The 26,599-nt window shown below is 35.7% G+C and overlaps 1 long non-coding RNA gene across 1 annotated transcript in view; it reads right to left on the bottom strand.

The window, feature by feature from the left end:
- Positions 1-4,776: 4,776 nt before the first annotated feature.
- The window catches only part of LOC144245652 (uncharacterized), a 51,662-nt gene continuing 29,839 nt past the window's right edge, over positions 4,777-26,599 (bottom strand). Inside the window, exon 3 of the long non-coding RNA XR_013339374.1 lies at positions 4,777-5,333. This is a non-coding gene — a long non-coding RNA (uncharacterized LOC144245652). The remainder of the gene's footprint in view (positions 5,334-26,599) is intronic.

Below are 26,599 nucleotides of genomic sequence, written 5' to 3'. Positions count from 1 at the left end.
TATCATGGACGGTAGTCCAACCGAAAAATAATTGGATATATCTGTTTCCTGTTTCACAAAGCTGGCATTTTGCTTTCAGCACTCTTCACTGCATTAACGCCTCTCTCAATTAAGCAGTGAGAAAAGAGGGAAAATATGCACATACCGTGCTCTGGCATTTCAACAGCAGTGACTCTAGTTAATTCCAGCAGAGCATCTTGCCTCCTGATTTAATCCCTCTTGTCAGTTGCTCATCATAAACTGTATAAGTATGTTGCATATATTTTACAATTCACAATTCTGTAATAAGAAAGAGAGTGTGTCTACCAATTTATAATGTAAGAGCAAAGGTTGAGCCACAGGAAAATTATTTGTATGTCTTTACATTTTAATCTGAAATTAGATGATAAATGTTCACTCTAATTGCCAAGATATACTAATTGAGAAAAGAGAGAAGAGAGATCAGTTATCTCTAAGTTTACTTAATAATTAAGCTTATCACAAAATGAAAATATGAGTAACATATTTGTCAACCCCACACTTCAGATTCCCCACAGTATCTGAGAAAAATTAGACCTTGCCTAAACAAATATAATTCAGCACTATAGAGCTGTACATGAAAAATGGCATAATTATTTCCCTATATGAAATAATTTCTCCATCAGATTAGCAGTGAGACTAAATAGTTGAGATAATTGCCCCTTAGCATGTTATCTATTTTGAGTCTGCTAATCATTTGCTACAAAAATTGAAAATGAACAGAAACCTCAGATTCCTTGCACAAACTCATATTGAGGGCATATGCTTCCTGCCATCTAGTCCCCATTCTCACTCACTTTCTGCATCTTGCCCCTGCCCCTTACATCTCAATTCTAACAAAAGCTGTAGCCCATTGTTCTTTCACTTCCCATTGAAACCTTATTTTTTCCCCTCCCACCAAAACTTCAATCCTCCTCATTTCAATTTTCTCTGCCTTTCCACACGCATTTATATATATATATAATGAATATGTTTTATGTAATATATATATAAAATATATATATTATATGTATAATATATATGTTTTATATAATATATACAATATATATTTCATTTTTCTCTGCCTTTCCACATGTGTATACATATACATATATACGTATATATGTGTGTATATATATACACACATATATACATATGTGTATACATATACATATATACGTATATATGTGTGTATATATATACACACATATATACATATGTGTATACATATACATATATACGTATATATGTGTGTATATATATACATATATATGTATATATGTGTGTATATGTGTGTATATATACACACACATATATATACATATGTATATATATATAATGCAAAAAAGCCCACATTAGTTCATAGTGCTTTGCATCAGGTGACAAAGACTCAACCCTAGTTGTTGTCATCTTAATACATTTACAGCAGCTTCAGGCATTTCCATGTGCCCTAGCACATGGATATAAAAACCAAAGATATGTCATAATCTTTGTCATCCAGGAGCCAATAATTCAGTAAAGGGATAAAACACATAATCATTATAAATAAAGATAATAATAATTCTGAAAAGAGAATTAGAATAAGAAATTTCAAGATGAGATGGAGGAAAAAAACCAAAGCCTATGCTATGGTTGTGCTGATATGTGATAGAAATAAGAAAACAGCCATATATCTCTTTGTCCCCCAAGAAAGAGGTGTCAGGCAGAACTGGAGCCCTAACAAACCCAGAAAATGGAAACTTCATAAATGCTCTTGTTTTCAGATTAATTAAACACTATAGTAGGTATGGCCTTGTCATCAATTGCACAGGTTTCTGTGACTATTACGCAGAAGGTACTGTTCTAGAAACAGGGAGCTAGCACACTGCTTGCCGTCAGTTGCTTTCAGCCTGTTAGGGAAGATGAACCCCTAAAAAGATGATTATAATATAGATAGGAAGATGCAGAGACTATATGGGAGAATATAGAAAAGTCCTCTAAATCTCCATGAAGGTTAATGAACATTTCTCTAAAGAGGATGGGGAAGAAGAGGAACAATCGTGCCCAAACCAAAGATGTTCCCCAAAACCCAGGACACTAAAACAGTTAAAAACATCATCCCTTGTACATTCTTGACCCCTCGTCTTCCCTCTACCTCCTCTCTCTTTGCCTGTCTCCCCACCCTCCATATCCTATTCCATCTCTCATCCATCTTGTCTCTGATTACAAAGCACCCAAATAAGTGCAGAGATCCAAGCTTTGGCTTTAATTCTGTGTGTCAAAGATAATGGTTACCTCACCAAGTCTCATGGACTCCTATCTGAGACAGCAAAAGGCTATAAACCAAAAACTCAAGAAGCATTTTCCATAAAACCTTTGACACTCAAAGGCACACAGGACATGGTCCTTTATACTCAGGAAGTACTCTGGTACATAGCTAACAGCTATAAGACACTTCAACTCCTCATGAACAAAGATATAACCAACAAATATTTTCCAAATTCTTCAAATAAAACAAATAAGCATTTTAAAGTGTTATTTAAATTATCATATTGTGTCAGAATTTTGCAAAAGAAAGGCCTTTATACTACTTATCAGACTCTCTCCCTTGACATTTCTACAACAGGGTTTCTCAAGTTCAGTATTATTAAACCAGATAAATCTTTGTTGTGTACTGTAGGATGCTACTAGACATCGTACAAAGGCTGCCCCTACTAAATGTGAGAAGCATCTCCTCTCTACTTGTGACAATCAAAAATGTCTCCAGGGGCACCTGGGTTGCTCAGTAGGCTTAGTGTCTGACTTTGCCTCAGGTCATGATTTCTCACTTCATGAGATAAAGCCCTGCATTGGGCTCTGTACTATAAGCTTGGAGCCTGGAGCCTGCTTCAGATTCTGTGTGTCTCTTTCTCTCTGCCTTTCCCCGGCTCCCTCCCTCCTTTTCTCTCTCTCTCTCTCAAAAATAAACATTTTTTAAAAAGTGTCTCCAGACATTGCCAAATGTCTTTGGGGTGGGGTGAGGGGGCGGGTAGCAATATTATCCCGGCTGAAAACTACTGTTCCACAGTACTGTGTAGTCAACTGGTACATTAATATCTGTTGTCCCGTGTCACTGCCTAATTTTTCCACCTGTTTGTTTCCCTAATAAGCTCCTATTCATGATGATCACATAGTAGGAGCTCAAGAAATATTCACGGATTGAAATAAACCTTCACAGCAAAGCATGTTTTTACTTTTCTACATTCTTTAGAGTTGAGGCAACAGCATGCTTTCCCATGTGGACCTCCCTCTGTGAACACACAGAACAGGCCAACAAACCAAAAGCAAAATTTGGCTCCAAGAGAGAAAATGTGTAGAACGGAGTTATTTATTTATTAAGAACAATCCAATCTGAGAAACATCTTTAAAGACAATTTATCTTCCGTTTAGTCGCATCCATTTCGCTCCAGGGAAGCTTTATAACTGTGTATAAATGTTTGTAAATGCTTGCTTTCTCCATGGTTACAAACTATGAGACCTTATTTATTTATCCTGAGAGGGCAAGACTGAGGCTATTACTGACCAGAGACACACTAAGATAATGGCACTCTACTGATATTATTTTGGGCAAATATTTGTCAGAAATATAAATTGAAGCTCCTTAAATGAGTCAAAATTTGTATTTCCTTCCCACAACTCTAAATTCTTAAAAATGTCTTAAAGGAGGAGAAAAACCACAAGCAGAATAACTATGACGATATGAAGCTAGGCAGAATGGGAAGTGAATCATGGGCAGAAAGGAGTACAAACATCAGGGAATGAGACAGTCCGAATGGTATGCAGCACCTAAGAAGTCAAGCTTTGAAACTTTGTACTCTACAAATCAGGGTCTGATAAATGGCACAACAAAGGAGACTGGTATCATGTCCTTTGACTAAGTCTATTGCCCAAATGTTTTACATTTGAAAGTCTTGAGGCATTTATGAGAAGTTGAATGAACTTTCGTGGTCAGTGTCTTAAGGCCAGAATGCTTTCAACCTCATCATTTCTTAACTTGAAGACAGGAAACTGGAAAAGCTTCATGAAGTGTAAGGGAGACAGATTTCATGTTTAAATGTAACAGTATGTTTCTCAAAATATTTAAACGAGCTAGGGAATAAATCTCTTAACTAGAAAGTTAATAAACCAAATGCATGTGTTTTATCCATCTCAGAATCTAGTACAGTATTTTCCTTAAATACTTTATGGCTTTAAATGGGGGGAAATAACAAAATAATAATAAAAAAAAGAATTTTCTTTTTTATTTCTTTCACTCACATATGGTGGAAGTTTCCAGAGAGAGAAAAGAAAAGAGGACCTCACATTTAGTGAGAATTTACTACAGGACACCTACTATATCCTTCAAAAGTTACATTTCATTTACCCAGAATAATGGTGTGAGGTAAGTACCTACAACCACATCATACAGATGAAAAAAATGATGCCCAACTCATACAGCTAACAAGTACCAGAATTTGAACGCAAAAAGTCTATATTACTACCCAATTTCTACCCTCTCAATTACTAAAAAACTGTAAAAGGTATTTTCCTGATTTTTTCCTTTTATATTATTTTTCTCAGAGAAGTCCAAAATAAAAAGAATTAAAAAAAATATCCACTGTGTTAGAACTCTTCAAAGAATTTATTTCTCTCTTTAAGCTCAGTCTAAGAAAAACAACCTTGTCAATATATTTATAGTGCCTGTCATAGACTACTCAATTAAATTCTGGTTACATTAACAAAATATATAATTTAAATTAAAATTATCATTTAACAGTCAAATAGAAAATAAAACACCTAAGTGATCTCAGATGGAACTAAATAGAATCACGTCTGGCTAAAGTATGCACAACATTTACTAGTTTTAGAGGGTTTATTTTTAGTTTAATAACCATAGTTTAGGGAAAGTTTCTGATGTACCAATCAAGATATATTCTTTTCCAGTTTTTACCTAATTATTTTTGACTTTGAGGCTATCATGATGATACTGGAAAAGGAAAAAGATTTCACAAACTCTTCTGCGTTGAAATTTAAAGTGGTTGTATGCAATTTTCCTATTAGATACCCCATGACTATCCATATTGACAGGCTGATAGGTCTACATAGCTGACATAAAGTATATCTGACATGCGGGAAAAAAAATGGCAAGTGGTCCTATTCCAGTAGGAATAGAAGTCAGCCAATATCCTTACTCCAAAAACATTGGCCTGTGCCCAGACTCTCTGTCCATATTCCAAGGTCTAAAAGAAAATTTCAAAGATGCTCTTTCCCATTCACTGAGTGTCACTGCAGGTGGCTCCACTGGTTGGTGCTCTGCAGAGCTGAAACTTTCATTCGCTCTAGGAAAAAAAAAAGGAAGAGGTGAAACATTTGCTACTGAAAGATTTTACGTAAAGTAAAATCATATGCTTCCCCCATTGCTCATGTATGGTATATTAAAATTTAGTCCCATAAGTCTTCATTATTCGAGCATTTAATCATATGGAAAATGTGGTAATTTAATTAAAACAAGCAACATAGGTTAGATATCCCTTGGGATACAAACCTAGGAAAATGATCTAATCCATCGGGTTTCCATTGTGAAAATGTATTAATATTAGACCACAAGACCACAGCAGAAAAAAATGCTGCTCATTTGCAAAGCAGTAATCTGATGCAGAAACAACTTGAGTTTAGGAAGCCAAAGCGTACATCATTTTTTCTGAAGTGAGTAGAGGGTTTGTGAAAGACTCTGCTGCCTCTGCTCTCATGGTGGTTAGGAAAATGCTACAAGAGATGCATTTTCAGACATAACTCTGAATGTTTGGAATATACTTTCTGATAGTTCACATTATGAGAGTCTATTGAATAAACTTCTTTTTATTTTTTTAAATGTTTTTTATTTATTTCTAGGAGAGAAACAGACAGCATGAGCAGGGGAGGGTCAGAGAGAGAGGGAGTCACAGACTGAAACAGGCTCCAGGCTCTGAGCTGGCAGTCAGCACAGAGCCCGACGCGGGGCTCGAACCCATGAACCATGAGATCATGACCTAAGTGAAAGTCGGACGCTCAACCAACTAAGCCACCCAGGTGCCCCTGAATAAACTTCTAAGATTAGCAATCATCTTTTCAGAGAATGATATTTTATCTTTTAGAACATGTTATATTTATGACAAAAAATATTTACCAGTGTTATATGAAAACAAAATAATCTCATTTACACCTGAGTATCTAATTGCCCTGGCTATTGCTGCTACTGTAGAGGCTTCTCTTTTCCAATTCTAAAGTCAAGCTTATTTCCATAGACTAGCCAAATAGCATAATCCTCTTGGTTCTGGGAACCTAAAATAACAACAACAATAATAAAAAAGGTGAATCTTAGACTCACAAGATTCTATAAGAAATGTTTTTTAAAAACATCAACCCCTCTATCAGTCTTGTCACAGTAAATGAAATTCTCACATCATTCATTCCTTGCTGCTAGACTTCCTTGCTGCTAAGTCCTGGAAGTATATGATAAAATTTAAGACAATTACTTGCTTTTAATGCTAATGTGTTTAACCATTATCCAGGCTACAATATCTCACATTGAACTATATTACCAAAAGTACAGCCCTTGAAAGATAGCAGTCATGATGATGGCTTTTATGGAAGAAGGAGGACAAGAGAATTTGCCTGGCACATGGGGCACACTGCCTTGGATAATATTATAAAAGCCCTAAGGTACACTTCATTTCCTAGGCCGTATTCTATATACTGTAGAAGTTCTGGAACATAAATTTAGTAGGTCACCCAAGATTTCTCATGATTTCTGGAGCTCACTTGATATTGCAGGATTTCTACCCTAACTAGCAAACCAGTATAAGTGGGAGATACCATCTACAACATTAAAATTTTAACATCTCAGAATTTCATTTGCTCTTGTGCCTTTCCTCATCCAATCTAACTTTACCCTATAAAAGTAATGCCTCCAGCACTAGAAAAGAATCTACCTTGTCCCAGATGGACACCATTCCAACATCTTTTGCACTTGGCCCACTACAGGCATACTTAGGTGATCAGAAGGAATTTTAAAAAGGTAGCTAAAACAATAGATGGAAACTGGAATAAATGCCATCTCAGAGTCCAAAGAAAGAAAAAAACTCAAGAAGGATGGGTTGAGCAAGAGTATCAAAATTCAAGAAGGACAAAAACCAAACTATAATCATGATCTTGCTATGTTTGAGAAGCAACAAGTAGTTCAGAATGGTAGGAGACACAGATGCAAAACAGAATAGTAGGAAATTTATCTCTAAGATTATCTCTATAATCTCTGGATTATGTACTCTTACAAGCAAAGTAAGTGTTATGGGAATCCATATACATTTTTGAAAGCACATTCTGCATTCTCTGTGAAGAAAAGACTGAAAGATTTCTCTGTGAAGAAAAGAGTGAAAACAAGAAAACATTTTAGGAAGCTATTACATGGGTCTAGTTGAAAGGGAGTACTGGTTTGATACTAGGGTGATAGAAGAGAACAGAGTAAGAAATTATCAAATTAAGGGAAATATTTTTGAAGTAAAACTATAAAGACTAGACATAGAGAGTAAGTAGAAGAGAGAATATAAAAATGATTTGGAAATTTTTGGTCTTAACAATTGGATAAATAATAGTGTCCTTTAATTGTGAGGAATTATTTGAGGAATATCAGGTTTAAGGAAGTTGATTAAGAGTTCTTGTTGGATGATTATGTTTGAGGTGTCTATTAGACACCAAAAGTGAGGTGTCAAGTATGAAACTATATATAAGACTCGAGTTTAGAGGAGAGATTAGAGCTAATTATATAAATATGGGTGTCATCAGGATATATATGATATTTAAACACTCGAAACTAGTGAGCTCATCTGTAGAGAGATAGTAGAGAGACAGTAGGTAGAAAAGGTGAGGACTAAGCAGGCTCCAGGGCACCCTAACCTAGAGAAGTCAGAAAAAAAGAAAAGAAAAGTGGAAAGGTGTAGCTCATGAAAAAATACAGGAGACTGCATGTCCCTGGCAAAAGGCAAAGAATTATTTCAAGAGCTGCATCAAATGTAGCTGAAACGTTAATTAACACAATGTTTGAAAAGTATTAAACTTCATGACATGAATTCACAGGTCAACTTTACAAGAACTCATTTAATGATATGAAGGGCATAAAATCTTAGTATGAATGAATTGAAGCAATAAGGGAAAGCAGGAGAAGTTGATAAAACAAGTGTTGTGGCACTTTTGTACTGTGATGATTTGAGTAAACTAGAACTAAATTTTATAAAATTCCTTCTCCACGTCTCTAGATTAGAGATGGACAAAAGAGAAAAGTGAATGTAGAATGAAGGAGTAGCCACCACTCTTGAAGATTATCAAAGTTGGATGTAGTGAGAGAATTCATCACCTTATACCAGCTTAACCTCTCTCTGCTCTCATTCCACATGTAGCTCTTCTTCCTTAATATCAGCCCTGCTGGCCAACAACAACCCCAACCCCACCAACCAGGTCCAGACCAGCAGCCATCTACAGACTTCTCTTTTAGTTCTGCTTTCTGGCCTAACTCTGGCAGCTGAACATGCCTGGTTTTCCAGAAGTCTCTGACCTGTTCACCCACCCCAGTGTTTCAAAAGAGTGATTAGTAACTTTTCTATGATCCTCCAATTCACCTTTATGTAGCCTTACTTCCCAGCTTCTCACTCATAATTTCTATAGTTAGTCCCTTACTCCATAATATTCATTTAGTTTCTCTGAGTACAAGTATAAAATTGGTACAGGTATAAAACATTTCAAGTTTTCTTCTAAAGGTAAGGAGAGAAATATGAAACAGCTGGATGCAGATGCAGAGTCAAGAATAGGTTTCATTAATTCTTATGATCAGAAATGTTATGGCATTTTGGTATGCCAGTGGAATTAATTCAAAAGAAGAAATTGATGATGCTGGACAGAAAGGAGATAATTCAGATGTTAAGTCCTTGAGTAAGAAAATGGGGATTCAACAAGGGCTTGGTCTTAAACAGATTCTGAGGCAGTTCATCAAACATAATGGAAGGCTAAAAATATGAGCACAAATACAGGGGAGTTGACAAATTAGAAGATACTACATTTTAATGAGTTCTGTATCCTGATTGCTTTATTAGCTATAAGTGAAGAATAAGAATGGATGTTAAAGGTTTGAGAAGAAGGAGAAACTGCAAAATAGATGAAGCAAAGGAGAGAAAAAATGACTAGGAAAACATAGAACAACTGGACAGAGCTCAGGGAAAGCTTGAAATATGTGAAAACTGGGACCAGTCCACTGAGGATTCTGGTTGTTGGTTGGTTGGTTTTTAAGTATGTCCATCTGGTATTACAGATATGGAGAAGACTTGGATTTAACCAGGACAGGGGTTTGGTAAATTTAGATAATGGAGAAATGTAGATGCATCCAAGGGAATGATTTCAGTAATAGGCCCTAAGCATGGTAAAGGGGAAATTTGCATATGAAGGAGAGCATTATGGAGAAAATAACATTACATTTCTCAATTAGGCATAAGAATTCATCTAGTGGAAAACTAGAAACTAGTAAGAGTAATAGAAAGTGGGATAATTGACATGTATGCATTGGAAGTGGGGTAGTCTTTGGTAATAACAAAGTCTATGGTTTAACGATTAAAAATGGAAGGGGATTAAAAGAAAGATTATTGGAAGACATGTCTGTCAAATTGAGGAACAGAGATGCATTGGTATAGGATAAACCATCCTTAAAGAAGTTGACCCAACAAAGAAGTGTCATAATTGACAGAAAGAAGATCTGGGACTAATGTGAGGCAAGCAAGGTGTTCAGGGTATAAAACTTAATAAGGCATGCATTCTCAAGTGCTGATCTTACACTTGATTTACACCACTAATATTAACCTAGACATTAAGAAGCATGAAAAACAATAGACAATACCATTGACATAATAGAATCACATAATTTTTCATAATTAAAATTTATATTCTTTAATGGATATAATTTTATCAGATCACAAATGGGTCTGTCTATAATAATCAATATGATATTAATATAAGAAATAATAAATCAGATTTACTCCAACATCACATAACTACATTGTTGACACATGGACCTAAAACACAGTCTCACTCCTTTTAGCTATGTCTCATGACTTCACAAAGGTTGAGTGGTTGGCAGCTAGTTTTAGGAAGTAAAGCCATTTGTCTCTTTTATACCATACAGATTTCTCATTTTGCAGTTTCTTATACCCTGACAATAAATTTAGAAATTGACTTTAGATAACTAAAGAACTAAAACTGACTTCATGAATTCTTTCTCATCAATGGTTATCTTTCTTGAACCTAATGAAGCCCTCAGGACTTTCCTCACTTTACATGCCCTCAAATACCCATTTACCCTCTTGCTTAGATTTGTCACAGTATTTCTAACACATATATTTATTGGGTAAGAAAGAAAAAATGAGAATGTTCCACTGACAATGAAGGGAATATAAGTATCAATCATGAGAAAAAATATTAGAATGGGGGATTTGGTCTTAAACATGTTCAAAATTTTCCTGAGAACTACAGACAGACTAATGAAAATTGCTTGAATTTCTCAATTAAAGAGAAACTATTTTTATTTGTAAATAAATCTACCTCATTCTGGCTTTTGTTTCTAACTAAATCCACACTGATGGCTCCTGATATCCCATCAGATGAAGTGCTAACCTGAACTGCTTTGAGAAAAATAATGACGTCCTATAGCCCAATTTTCCATTTCAAAGCAATCATCATAAAAACCTCCTAATACCCACAACGCAACTTAAAACTATGTAAACTACAGTGTATGTAATGAATGGAGATAATGGCTTTAGTAACCAAAAAAGACACTGCTCCCCTACTTTTAGAAAAAAAAAACCCAAACATAATACAATCCACTATGCTAAGCCAAAACATGTAATCATAAGTGAGACTGCCATCCCAGGGATGTAATTAGATTCCTTTAGAGAATAAACAAAGGCTTAAAACTACCACCTGAAATAATTACTTTACGAGGCAAAGAAATTAAAAATACTCAAAAAGACCTTTATAAGATGACTCTAATCTTCCATTTCATTGAAAGAAGAGGAAATTAGTTCAGGTCCTCCCAGAAGCAGATCCAAGATAGGATTAAACTTGTAAAGATTTTATTAAGGAAAATATTTGTGTGAGGAAATGGGGAGGGAACCAGAGAGGCCAAGAGAGACACCAAGACCTGATACAAGCCTGACTCAAGTGAAGGGGATTGGGTGGAAGCACTCTAGACTTCCATGAAGTTCAAGGCAGGTTCAGCAAGACTGTCAGGACGTCTGAGGCATCATTACCTCAGGTGCCTCTGCTCTGCTGTGACAGACTAGAAGCAGGCCATTGGAAGGATGGCGCTGGTCAAAATGCCTTGAGAGATGTCATGGCAGGGCAGCTACTGTAGTATTTTATTTATTTGTAAGATAAATAATAAAATAAAGAAGGAAATAACTTCTATTGAAATAGAAATAAAAGAAATATCAAATTATTGCAAGTGTAATGGATCTCATTTATGAGGTTTTTGTCCAAGTACTTTCCTATAGGATGACATGTGTGGTAGGTAGTTTCAACAATGACTTACACCCTTATGTAATCTCTTCCGTGTGACTGTGAATGAAAACTATAACTTACTACTCACCAGTGTCATATAAGGAAGGTAACAGAGTATCATTTACATGAGATGTGACAAGACAAAAGGCATTTTGCATATGTAATTGAGGTCTCTCATTGGTTAGATGTGAGTTAATCCTGGGTGGGCCTGGCCTAATCAGGTGAGGCTTCTAAAACTAATACAGAGGTCAGAGAGATTCAATTGCTGGCCTTGAAGAAGCAAGTCTGTGAGTTCTATGAGCTTCAAGGAAATGAATTGTGCTAACAACCACATGAGTTTGGAGGGTTCCACTCCTTACATGATAGCCAGACTCTGGCCAACACTCTGTTAGACACTGAGCAGAGTACCCAGCTAACTTGTGCCTGGATTCCTGATCCACAGAAACTGTGGGACAATAAACATAGGTTGATTTAAGCCTCTAAAATTATTATGGAATAATCAGAAGGCCAACACAACATAAGATAGAGTAGTTGATTAAGCATAACAGAAAACAGGGCAGTCTGCTTGGGATTCTCCCTCTCCCTCTCTCTTTGCCCCTGCCCCTCTCACACATGCAGACTCTTGGTCGCTCGCTCTCTCAAAATAAGTAAATAAACATTTTTTAAAAAAAGTCACAGAAAACAAATCCTTATCTTGACATTTAACACATATTCAGCATCTAGAACTTCAAAAGATCTTGAAGAATGCATCCTTCAACAAGTGATGAAGGCATAAAGAATGGATTGGAAAAAGAACCAATAATGAAATAATACACAGTAAACCTCTGAGGACAGTATCAGAATAAGATTAGAAAACAGAGGGTAAGCCATTAGTAAACAAATTATTCTTATATCTAATTTTCACAACATAAATTTCTTACCATTGTGCTATAAAAATTTAAATATATAAGTTTAAAATAATATGAAACAGTTTTTAAAACCCTGTATTAATCCAATGCAATGAAATCCTGGTGTCTCTACTTACTTAATATTTGATTAATTCTATTTTTTCAAAGATTAAAATATCCTTTTACACATTTCTAGTCATTATTTGGTAGGGAGAACTATGAACAAAACAGAAAAAGATCCTTCCTCCTGTGGAGCTTATATTTTAGGAAGGAGAGAGAGAAAGTAAATATAAACAGAAAATAATATATAGTGTCTTATAAGGCAATAGATACACAGAAAAAAAATAACTATAAAGGAGGAAGGAGGAGAGATTGTTGTAATAAAATAAAGTGGTATGGATAGGACTTCTTAACCAAAGACCTGACGGAGATAAGGGAGTAAATTAAAGCTTTTCATGGAGAAAGATTTTTATCCAGGCAAACGTAATAGCTAGAGCAAAGGCACTAAGGTAAGAGCTTGTCAGGCCTACTGGACAAACAGCAAGAAATCTACTATGGCTGTTCTGATACGAGAAAGAGGAGGGAATGAGATAGAAAGTGAAAGAATTAACACCGAGGAGCCGGATCACTTAGGATCATACAGAGATTTTGGATTTACCCACCATGAAACTGGAATCCATTGCAGAGTTTTGAACAGGAGATCCAATTTACATGACTTACCACAGGAGCCAGGTAATTTTGGCTCCTGTTTTGAGAAGAGAGAGTCAGGCAGCAAAGGTAGCAGCAGGGAGACCAGTTAGGAGTCCATTGAAATTACCCTAGAAGAACAGAATAGTGGCTATGAAGATAGTGAGAAGTGGTTGGATTCTAAATAGACAGCCAGTAAGATTTCTTGAGGTATCAGATGGGGGAGGGTGAAAGAAAAATATGTAAAAATATGTAATTCTTGGAGCTATTTTATAAGAAACATAGTTCATCCTTCTGATTAGAAGATTTTCTTAAACATTCCAAGAATTATCTTTAATCCACTGATAAATGAAATATTTTACATATCTTCCCAATTTACCAACATGTATTCTTCTACAACTTTCACTTAATCCTGACTACTTCATTGCTTTATTAGGGAAACAAAATGCATTGGCAGGGTAAGCATTCAATAACTGTTCAGTTGTAAGCAGTGTCATAAAATCCAATATCGATATTCAACTGAAATATTATCAATATTTTTTTCTCTATATTTGACATTTTAAAATAATGGATAAATGAAAAGAGGAGGTCCAAGATGATGATGAACTTAGATCCTGAATTCACCTCCTCCCACAGACACACCAAATCTATGGCTACATATGGAGCAACTCCCTCTGAAAAAGACATGAAAACTACCAAATAGCTCCTTCACATTAAATGAGAAAAAGGACCATATCAAGTCAGGTAGGAGAAGCTGAGACAGGGTCTCACCATAAACCCCACCCCTGGTACAGGGATGCACAACCAGAAGGGAACTCACAAATCAGAACCTCTCCCTGAGGACCAAAGAGTTTGTTCTCCACATTAAGCACCCCAACACTTAAGACCTGCACCTGAAAAAGGAGACTCCAAAATATCCAGCTCTGAAAACCAATAGGACTGATATCCACAAAACCCAAAGGGCTACTGTAAACCTGAAACTAATATAATGCTATATGTCAATTATACCTCAATAAAAAAATAAGTAAATCAATAGATAAGTAAATAAAAATAATGGCTATTTCATCTTAAACAAATGTATATGCAGATGTATTATGTTAATGTATTCAATACCATAAATTGTAACATGATTTCTAATATGGTGAATAAGTTTTGAAAAATTCTTCAGAGACAATATTATGCATATACATATTCCATATCCATTTTTTTAAATTCAATTTTCATGTTTTCAATTTACAAGAGTCCTCTTTGCATATTAAAAATACTGATCATCAGGGGCGCCTGGGTGGCTTAGTCGGTTAAGCGTCTGACTTTCGCTTAGGTCATGATCTCGCGGTTCGTGGGTTCGAGCCCCGCGTCGGGCTCTGTGCTGACAGCCAGCTCAGAGCCTGGAGCCTGTTTCAGACTGTGACTCCCTCTCTCTCTGACCCTCCCCTGCTCACGCTGTCTCTCTCTCTCTCTCTCCTAGAAATAAATAAAAAAAAAACATTTAAAAAAAATAAAAATACTGATCATCAGACTGCCACAGATAATGCTTTTCTTCCCAGACAACAATTTGCCTTTTGCTTTGATATAGTCTTGTCATTCAAATTTTCCACTCTTCCTTCTCAAATCAAATATATCTATTTTTTTGTAGTTTCCTATCTTGTTTAGAAAGATTTCTTTTTTTAAAATCGTTTATTGTCAAGTTGGCTACATATAACACCCAGTGCTCATCCCAACAAGTGCCCTCCCCCATGCCCATCACTCCCCTTCCCCTGTCCCCCACCCCTATCAGCCCTCAGTTTCTCAGCATTCAAGAGTCTTTCATGGTTTCTTTTATATTAGGCTAATAATTACATTTTTTGATTATTAGATTTTACCTTTGATCCTTTGAAATCTCAGCATTGTTAAAGTCTCTGCCAGGTGGATAACCAACAAGGTCAGCATCTTTAATTAAATAACTTGTTCTTTATCCACCAGACTGTAATATCATCTTCACATTATTTTAAATTGTTTTTATGCACTTGATTTTATATCTGGGTTCCTATTGTGTTAAACTAATCTGCTTAGCTATTCCAGTGTCAATGCATTGCTTTTTAATTACAATGGTTTGGTAATAAGTTTGTGGTGCCTGGGTTGCTTAGTCAGTTAAGCATCCAACTTTGACTCAGGTCATGATCTCATGGTTCATGAGTTCGAGCCCTGTGTTGGGCTCTGTGCTGACAGCTTAGAGCCTGGAGCCTGCTTCAGATTCTGTGTCTATCTCTCTTTCTGCTCCTCCCCCGTTAGTGCTCTGTCTCTCTCTGTCTCTCAAAAATAAATAAATAAATAAATAAATAAATAAATAAACCTTAAAAAAAAAATTAAGAAGAGGTCATATGCTGTCCAGGACCTGGAGCTTCAGGAAGTGTGTCTGGTGTCTGCTTCATGCGCTTTGCTGCTGTGTTTTGACTACTGTCTCCTCAGGTAAGTACCCTGCAGTTTCTCCTTGCCTGCCAGGGGGAGTTCTTGGACCTTAGCCAAGTGTGTCAAGCTTTAACTGGGTGTGCTCTGGTCTGCTTCTTAAAAGAGACCTGATGTTGGGACTCCTGGGTGGCTCAGCTGGTTAAGCATCTGACTTTTGATTTGGTCTCAGGTCATGATCTCACAATTCATGAGTCTGAGCCCTGATCAGGTTCTGTCCTGATAGCATGGAGCCTGCTTGGGATTCTCTCTTTTTCTCTGTCCCTCCCCAACTAACATTCTCTCTCAAAATAAATACACTTTAACAATGAATGAATGAATACATAACAAACAAATAAGAAACCCAATGTTTTTTCCACTAGAGCTGAAGCTCTGCAGAACTCTATGGTCAGTAGTCATGGCACATGCTGGAGGGTTTCTGCTAGTCTTCTGGGGGAGGAGGCCAGTGCTCTGTTTCTCAGGCACACTTGCCTAAGAAAAGCAGTATCTGCAGAGCTCAGGTGGTTGGGGCGTGGTGTAAGCAGTTAGACTGCTACTTCTGGCTCTGTGCTGCTTACTGAAGTTAGTTTATGCTGAGGAGCAGGGGAGAGAAATGGTGCCAATGTCCAGGAAGCCCTCCCAGAAGAGCACACTATCTCCCCTCATGTGTCCCAGGCATCCCTTAGGCCCTTGCTTTCACGCTCTGTCCAGGCTGTTTGCATGTCTGGAAGTACAGTGCACCTGTGTTCTATGCCAGGCAGACTGGCTGAGTTTTAAAACTTCAAACTTGGGGCATATGGATGGCTCAGTTGGTTAAGTGTCTGACTTCCTCTCAGGTCATGATCCCACTGGTTAGTGAGTTCAAGCCCTTCATCAGTCTCTGTGCTGACAGCTCAGAGCCTGGAGCCTGCTTCGGATTCTGTGTCTTCCTCTCTCTCTGCCCCAACCCTGCTTGTGCTCTGTCTCTTAAAAATTAATAAACGTTAAAAAACATTTTTTTTTTTAACTTTAAAACACTTGGGACCTGGTGTGGCACAGACTCATGCTGGTCCTCTGGGGGAGGGGCTCATCGCACTGGATCTGATACAGAAGGGCAGTCACACCAAAGCACCGGGGTAGGAATTTGAAAACACAGCAAAGAGCCCTTGTTCAGGTCAGCGGCACTCAGCAGGTGTCTCTGTACCTATGTTGAAGGGGCAGGAGAGAGTAATGGTGCCAAATGGCTCTTTTGTCCCTGGAGAGGTAATGCCACTTCTCCCAGATGCACCCCAAGAAGGACGAACCATCTCTCCCAGTGCATTCCAGGGGATCTTCAAATCATGCTGTGTGCTCCCAGGCTACCTGCCCTCCTCCACAGGAGCATTGCAGCACCCTCAGGGATCCATACAAGCCAAGCTGAGGACTTTTAAAATTCCTGTTTTTGAACTCTGCTGTTTGTAACTACTCAAAATCAGCCCCTCTCATTTTTTCCCAGTCAATGGCTTTGGGAAGTGTTTTCCTTGTGCTCCTCTCTCTCTTTCTCTCATTCCCTCTCTCTTTCTCACTGTGTAACCCGGGCTCCCTACCCTCCACAGCACACACGATCCATTTCTCCCCTAAATTATATTTCCACACCTCCTACCTTCCATGGCATAGCCTCTTCTCTCCCTCTAGTTGTGCAGTTTGTTCTGTCAGTCCTCCAATCAATTTCTTGGGTGTTCAGAATGATTTGATATGTATTTAGCTGTGTTCAGGGATGAGGCAAGCCTGGGGTTCTCCCACTACACTGCCATCTTAGCTCCCCTCCTATTATTCAATAATAATACTTAACTGCAGTCCCACATGATACAAAAAAGTATGTTGGCATGTTTATGCATATAGAACTTGATATTAAAGCTGAAAATATAATCCAAATAATTTGAAAAGGCCAAACAGGTAAAAATACAACTGACTGAAATAGTTTTTCTGAAATAATTCAGGTAATTTTCTCAATTATCTCCTTCAGTTAACAAACACAGATCCCAGCTAAATAGTTTCTTGAAATACCTTAATAGTTCTTGAACCAAATGACATAAAAATTGTTTTTTTAATTTCCTCTATGACAATATAGAGCAAATACACAAATTTTAAGTAAATTAAAATCTAATGAGCAAATTAGAATAATGTGTGTAATAATCACTATGACAGACATGAGTACAATGTTTAGGTTAAAACAAGGCACAAAATTTAAAAGTATACATAACACCACCCCCAAAAACTTACATAAAATTTATACTGTAATTTCACTAAATATTAAGTGGTTTTTATTTTCCAGTCTTCCTGTAACAGAAGTCTAACTTTGAGTCCCCACAGAGATTTAAAGGCAATTTTTATGTGAAACAGTATTATATTTTTGTCTCTATCTGAAAACTCACCTTCTTCTCAATGGTGTGTGTGTGTGTGTGTGTGTGTGTGTGTTAAAAAGAGAGACAGAGAGGGATGGAGGGTGAGAAAGTCAAAACTAATAGATTATGGTAATTAATTAAGTTGGGGGTAATGGAAGAATCATAATTTGGGACTTCAGCTATCTCAAAATCGTAAGGGAAGGAAAAGTTAAATAGAAAGAAACATATAAGGGCAAGTAACATTTAGGAACTTTCAATATGAAAATGTTCTGATTACATAATCTCAGAACTGTAAAAATTTTCTAATGAAAAGGACTAAAAATAATAGGACGTGAAAATGTGAACAAAATGTCATCAGTTTTATGCAGTTCTTATACTGTATTTTCCTAGTCTGACTGAATTGATTTTGGAATTTTCAGCTCCTTCTTTTAACTCTTCATGCTTTTACCCATAGACACAAAGGACACAAAAAAATCCAATCCAATCCCAGGATGTTCTCAATGGATGTGCCAGAAGAGGCGGGGTCTGAGAGGAACACCTGGGGCAATCAGTCCCGGATGTCCCTGCCCTGAAGTAAAGTGAAATATTTCTGTTTATTTAGAGCACCAGTACCAGACACATGATAGGTGGTCTGTAAATATTACTAATAAGTGAATCATTACCACTGAATTTAATGTATCCAATTGTATTTTAATTACAAGTGTCTGAAAATCAGCATTATCTTGTGGATGGGAGGTGTGAACACAATTGGCCAATGAATGTTTAGTGGTCAAAGACAAGGGCAAGGCAGACTGAAATTGATACTGGCTCTGCCACCACAACTTATGTAACTTTCATGGTTTACATAAACTTTCCATTCCTTAGTTTTGTCATCGATAATAAAGGTAGTATTAACATCTGTATCATGACCATTTTGTTTCAATTAAAAAGAGTATTAGGTAAGTTTTTAATGCTTAATTGTAACAATTATAATGGATGGTAGCATGCGTTTGGATAATGACCAAAGGGAAAATTTGTTCCCCAAATAGTCCTGAGTCCAAGATGCAGACATGATGTAGGGTATGATTAGGTAAGTGACTTACCTTAACCTAGCAACACTATGTTTATCAGTGCCCTACTAGAATTACCAAGCAACCATCCCAACATTCTTAGCCCAATTCTGTATAGAATGGAAGCAGGTATTTTAATATTTTAATAACAAAAAAGAACAATTAATTTTAGTTTCATCAAAAGAGTATGATAATTCCTTTCCACATGCCTTATCACAGAAGAACTCTATAAAATTCATTGAAATGAAAGTGATTCTTTAAATGAAAATGATTTTACAGCATGTTAATTCTCTATTTTATGTATCAGGATAAAAATAAATATCATTTTGGGGCGCCTGGGTGGCTCAGTGGGTTAAGTGTCCTACTTCAGCTCAGGTCATGATCTCACGGTCAAGCGGAGCTCATGATCTCATGGGTTCAAGCCCCACGTCGGGCTTTGTGCTGACAGCCAGCTCAGAGCCTGGAGCCTGTTTCAGATTCTGTATCTCCCTCTCTCTCTCTGGCCCTCCCCTGCTCACCTTTTCTGTCTGTCTGTCTCTCTCTCAGAAATAAATAAAATATTAAAAAATAAAAAAATAAAAATAAATATCATTCTAAATTGAAAGAGAAAAATTAACCCATTGATGCAGACACACATAAATAGATATTTACTTCTATGCATGAAAGTTCTAATTGGCTATAATGCAGCGAGGACACAAATTAGCTGGAATTAAGTCAAATCTCACAGGTTAAGGGCACAATCCTCTCTAACAAGAAACCCCTCATTTCAGATACCAGCTACAAGTCTAGAGTTCCCAAGCTACCAGTACTTCTCTGACCATTTGGCTACAAATTCAGGAATTCCCACTACCTCATCAGGTTCAATAGTTAACTTAGATGATTCACAGAACTTAGAAAACACTATATTTATAATTATACTTTTATTATAATTGATAGAAGTAAGGACCATGAAAATGAAAAGGTACATAGGATGAGATCTAGGAGGGTCCTAAATGTAAAACTTTTATGTCCTCAGAACATATCATCCTCCAGCACATTGATGTGTATCACCAACCAGAAAGCATCCAAGCTTCAGATGTCCAGAATTTTATTGGAATTTCATTACATAGACATAGCTGATTAAATCATTGGATTCAATCTCTCATCCTCAACGTCAGGAGTCCAGCTTTACAAGGTTCAAAGCCTCAATCATCTAATTCCGCCATGCTGAAACTCTCTGGGGCCCACCATGAGTCACCTTGTTAACATAAACTCAGGTGTATTCCCAGGTGTCCACTATTAATAACAAAGACAATCCTAGAGTTTGGAAAATTCCAGGACCAAAGGTCAACCGATTGTTTTATTTTACAACACTAGCATTAAATAAAATTGTTCAACATACCTTTGAAAGGAATCAAAATAAAGTTATTGACATGTTATGTAGTAGAATTTCCTAGTCATTAACAATTTTTATGTATAAATATTTATAAATAATGTCATATGTCCATGCACCAACTCTTACTGAAATTTAATCTCTATCAGTTGTAAATCTATCCATTAACATGAAAGTAATGACACTCTATAGTTTTTAAGTTTTCTCTTCCTCATGTCAATACAAAAGGAATGCAAGTGTCTGTTTGGGTAAAGCTAAGGTTCAATTTAAAAGGTGCACACCATGATACCCTAAAGACAAAAAGCACAATTGCAAGGAACCACTGGATCCTTAACCCTTAGTCTAGTGACACCATTTGATACAACTCCTGCAAGAAAACTAATCAGCCATTGTGAAGGGTTAATAACGAGAGAACATATTGTTTTGTGATGTTAACCAATTTTCCAGCTATGCCAGCTTACTAACCCTTTTGCTTGAATGTGACTAAGATCCTTGTTTATCAGATACAAACTTTGGTAAAGTTCATACGACAGTGTTCCCAGGATTCTTTCCAAGAAATCAAATCTGCCTGGTCTTAATAAAACTGCTTTCAGCATGACTGCTGGGAGGGACCTAGGAAACAAAGGATGGAAGCTATTATAGCCACAGTGGAATCAGGAGGTCACTACTACAGTCCTTCAGCTGTCATGAAAATAGCAGTGAACCCAAATAATCCCAAACAAAGCAAATTTAAGTGTGTGAACAAAAACAAAGAAAAAGAAAAACAATGTAGTTTTTGAAAACCAGTTTGTCAATGAACAAGATCAAAGCATCAGGAGTTTCTTATAGACTAGCCCTTTTTATTGTAAAAAATAAACATGCAAATGAGTTTTTCTACCACATTAAGTCTTCAAAGAGAAAATCCCAACCTTATCTAGGGTATGAGTAGCATTACTCCCATTCCACATATTTTAAAAAATAAGAAATAATAAAGTTCCTAAGGCACAATCATGAGTGGAAGCTTTTATGTTCATCTAACAAATCAGGCCACACCATTTCTAAAGGAAACTTTAAGAAGATAACAGCTCAAATGTGTGCTATTTCTCGGTTGTGGATAAAAATATGCCAGCTATATGACACTTACTGATCTGAAAGAATGGAGAGAGAAAACGAACTGGTTTGTGAAGCCCAAAGGAGAGAAAATATCCATGTGTATCCTTTTTATTCTTAACTTTCCTTTAACAAGATCTTTCATTGCTGATGTATGGAAATCATGGAATTCTATTTATAATTTAAAAATGTTCTATCTCTGTTTCTAGTGTATTAGTTTCCTATAACTGCTGTAACAAAGTGCCATAACTTAGTGGCCTAAAAGAACACAGATTTAATATCTTACACTTCTGGAGGTCAGAGTTCTGAAATAGGCCTCACTGAGCTAAAATCAAGTTGCCTGCAGGCCTGCATTCTTTCTGAGGCTCTGGGGAGCATGTTTTCTCTGGGCTTTTCACCTTTCTAGAGGCTGTCTGCATTCCTTAACTCATGACCCTGTTGGTCCATATTCAGGCCATTAAATCTTTCTCATGTTACATCATCCTGATCCTGACTCTGACTCCTCTAACACCCTCTTCCACATTTAAGGACCCTTGTAATTACATAGGGCATACCTAGATGATACAGGAGATACTCTTTATTTAAAATTCAACAGATTAACAAATTTAATTCCATCTGCAACCTCAATTCTCCTTTGCTAGTTAATGTAATATATTCCAAGCTTCTGTGAATGAGGATAAAATCATCTTGTGAGGGAAGGGGGAGTTGTCAAAAGTTTGTTTACGTTAAAATAGTATGGTCTAGTTAAGTGTGAGAACACAATACTGGGAGTACCTAAACCTCATTCTGGTTCTGGCCCTACAACAAATAAATTTTATGATCTTGATCAAACAGATCGTAGAGACTCTCTGGGCCTCAACTTCTCTACCTAGCAACTTTCAAACACTCATTAATTCTGAAATAATTAATTAAATTGAATTCATTTAAGTTATTTACACTATTAAATAATGAATTTTAAATGAGTCAGAAAACATATGACAATTACTCAACAGAGAACTTATATTCACAGTATTATATGCATGCCATCCTAAACTATCTTTCTATTATTTTTTGTCAGCACTGAAAATATTCTGATTGTGAAGTCCTTATCACTTGTAATTATAATTTTTAGAAACCTATTTAGAAGTGATCATTCAGTACATATTTCTTTTTTTATAATTTAAAAAATTTTTAATGTTTATTTTTGAGAGAGACAGAGAGAGACAGGGCATGAGTGAGAGAGGGGCAGTGAGAGAGGGAGACATAGAATCTGAAGCAGGCTCCAGGCTCTGAGCTGTCAGCACAGAGCTTGACATGGGACTTGAACCCACAAACTGTGAGATCATGACATGAGCCGAATCTGGATGCTTAACTGACTGAGCCACCCAGATGCTCCCAGTACATGATATTTCTAAAATTCATTTTACTGAGCATAGGAAACACCTTCCAATGTGTTAATATATTAGTCCTATCATTAAATTATTTGTTTAAGTCTGCAATTAAATTATCACCAAAAGCATAATTCATCAGTCAAGGCATTGAATCAAAACATGTACAAAGTAAAATAATGCAAATATTACAAATAATGATATAGCTAAGCTGCTGAGGTACATATATTCATTTCACTATTATTCTTATTCAAACAGTTCATTTAAGTATATACTTGGGTTAATTATATACATAAATGTATATAAATTTAAAATTTAAAGTGACAGGGAGAATAATCTGGGCCTCAAACACTAAAAGTTTTCTGACAGACTCAAACTGGGTCTCTTGTTCTTAACTGAAATATTTTTCTATTTTATTTGTCAATATTTTTTGAGAAACAAAAAACGATCATTGGAGAATCTTCTCTTTACAGTAAGAAAGTAAGGATACTAAACATGTAAGGAGACACTGGTACCTTGGTTAGTCTTACCAACATAATAGTCAGAAAGCAAGTATAAATTGAATTTCTCCAAAAGACAATATCTAGTCTCTTTGGGACAGAATATAATCTACTTAGTATTAGAAAACAGGAAAATGTGTAGAAGTTCATGTATCTCTGCAGGGAAAAAAAAAACAGTTTAGATCTCTATCTCTATGCTATTAATACTTTTATGTTAGGCCAATATTTCCTATTTCACATTTGTTTACTCTTTATAAAATTTTGATAAGAAGGCTTCAATTGATTTGAACTAACACTTAAAAAAAACCCAAAAAACAAAAAACAAAATTGGTATTTCCCCACTTGGGAGCGCAAATCCAGAAAAGACCCATCTCTTATCATGTAATGAATGACTCATGACTTTCTAAATTTCTTTCTGTTCAGGACACTGAAAAATTTTAAGAAAGAAGTGTCTTCTCCAGAATTAAATTATATAGACTAAGCATAACTATGAGAAAATATTGGTCAAAGACTCCTATTTATGTTATTTTTAAAAAAATCATAGACCATTGTAATGCCAGAGGGAGGAAAATATAACTAAAACAAATGGAGAAAAAGCTAAAGCTATTGAATAAATACAAATTCAGTATCCTAAGGTTATTTTAAAAGAAATTTATAAAGTCAGATTATATCAGATGCAAAAATACATTTTTGGAACCATTCTAGGAAGTTTCCCCACACAACTGCTTTAGCAAATAAGAGTGATAATGGTTTTTCCTTCTAAACAGATAAATCACTTTCATACCTTTTAATTTACATGTGCTTATTAAACTCTTTTAGAGGGGCATTTTGGTGGCTCAGTCAGTTAATCTTTTGACTTCAGATCAGGTCATGATCTCACAGTTCATGAGTTCAAATCCTGTGTCAGATTCTGTGCTGACAGCTCACAGCCTGGAACATAATTTGGATTCTGTGTTTCCCTCTCTCTCTCTGCCCCTCTCCCATTCTCTCTCTCTCTCTTTCTCTCTCAAAAACAAACATTGAACTTTTTTCATTAAAAAAATAACACCTCTTTTAGAAAAATACAAAGAATGGTAGCCAATGACTCAATTTAAAATTTGACTAAATAAATAATAAAATTTGACAAAATCTCACACGTCTACTTTACACTCAACCAACTAAGCATTTTATTTCATAAGCCTGGACAATCAGGCTTGTGGACCCATTGACTAGAGCAATGGTGACCAGCCGTCATAAGGCCTGGTTTCCTCAAGGCAGGTTTCTTTTGTTTTTTGTTTTTTGGATTTTTTTTTCCTGCCAGAAGAAATACTTGCAGAGCAAAAGCATATGGTAAGTGTTTAGCAGACATTAGCTCCCTTCGGTTGCCATTGTTTCTTGTATGGAAAAATAATCATCTAATCCCTATTTGTAGATTCCAGAGGCATAGCCAAGGTCATAGCTAATGAGATCTAGCTTGTGCCTGAATAAGAGCTGTGGAGATAACAATGTAATGTGGCCTATTACTCAATTTCATTTCTAGCTGTGTTTTGGTTAATGAAGCCTATCTGCCAAGAATACAACCACTTAGAAATAACTGCTGTAGTAGTTGTTCAGATGTACCTTATGAAATGCCACTGGAAACCTGCAATGACTTCCTCTGGTCCAGTTTTAATTTCCTGATCATCAAGAACAAAATAAATGAATAAAGACCCCTTATCTCAAACCACATGTATTAAGTCCTCATTTTCCTTAGCTCTCAATTGTTATCAATCTTCATGATAACATTTCAGATTTCTTTAATTTTTGTAACCTTATACTTTCTAAATAGTTGTGGAAGCTTTTACACAGAAGAAAGCTTTTTTAATTTTACTTAAAAACACTGAAGATTCAAAGTAAACTACATATATGTTTTTTTTCCACACAGACTATTGAATTAAGAGTAAAAAGATAAAATTTGAGGATACCAGACCTAATATTAAAAAGATGTGAATTAGGTTAGAGAGCAGAAATGTCAGTTTTCCAAACTATTTTGTAATAGAGTCAAATTGAACTGTTATTCAAGAACTCACTCACTCACCTTCACCACATTTTATGAAGAAATGGGAGATGGAGGACAATGAATATTTAGGTTTGGCTGATATTCCAAAAAACAATAGTTTTACCCTGAATTTGCAAACAGAATAGAAGTAGGATCTGATGGATTTAATCAAGAATTTTAAGATGAGACAGGTAAGGAAGTATCCCAGACCATAGTTCTAAATTACAGTTTTCAGGCTTCACTATGACATAAGAACATCTTGTGGTGCAAAAATACTAATTTAAAAGACGCCTGTGTTTCTAACAAGAAAATTTCTGACCCTACCCCTCAATGTAATTTACTGAAAGTTAAATTCCAGCTGGATATCTCTTTTTTTCCAACTGCCACTCACTAGTATTAGACTAAACAGATAGAAATGACTTAACATAATTAAAAATAGACTTGCTTTAGGAAAAGAAAATAATTCAGGTATATTCAAATCTAGTACTCCCATGAATACTCCACTAGAGAAAAATTTGTGTTACAGAAAAGTATGGTTTATTCCTATATTGTCAGGAACACTGTACCATTCTGTAAATATCTATTTCTCCTGTATTATTGTGAGAAATTGAGAAAACAGCTTAAAAGAGAATCTTAAGAAGCATTTTTAATAAAAAATACTAATTCAGTTTTGAAACTGAAAAGACTTAACAAGCTAAAACTATTTTGAGGGGCTCATGAATAAATCCATATTAAATCAAAATATACATACTCTTAATTTCATGCTATTTTTCCTAGGAAGAATATTACTATTTCCTACATATCTTATATCAAAAACAAACATTTACTATACTTCATATTTAAATATTTGGGTCTGTTCAAGTACTCCAAATAACCAATTTATGAATTAAATAAAAGTCATATAACTGGGAAGTAAGTAATTTATTTAAATTTTAATATTTTATTCACAAAAAACAATTATTATTCCAGAGCAAACTGAACATAAAAGGTATTTTAATTTGAGAGATTTTTTTTTCATCAACGAATACCTAAAATCAAAGTATGACACATAGCAGGCACTCAAGATTTTTTTACTAAGTTAATGAATAAACCAAATATTTATGTGTTTATATGTTCATTAACCTATTTTTCATAAAACTTTTTATATAATTATTCCCTGCAAAAAAAATTTCAAATCAGCCCTCAAACATGTATTACGTCCCTCACTCACTATGTTGATGTGATTTGGGGTTGAAAACACTCCTGAAAAATCGATTTGTGATTTCTTAAAACATAC

Source organism: Crocuta crocuta, unplaced genomic scaffold (assembly GCF_008692635.1).
Source record: "Crocuta crocuta isolate KB4526 unplaced genomic scaffold, BGI_CrCroc_1.0 scaffold191, whole genome shotgun sequence".
Taxonomy (NCBI): Eukaryota; Metazoa; Chordata; class Mammalia; order Carnivora; family Hyaenidae; genus Crocuta; species Crocuta crocuta.
This window is presented reverse-complemented; position numbering and strand designations above follow the sequence as displayed.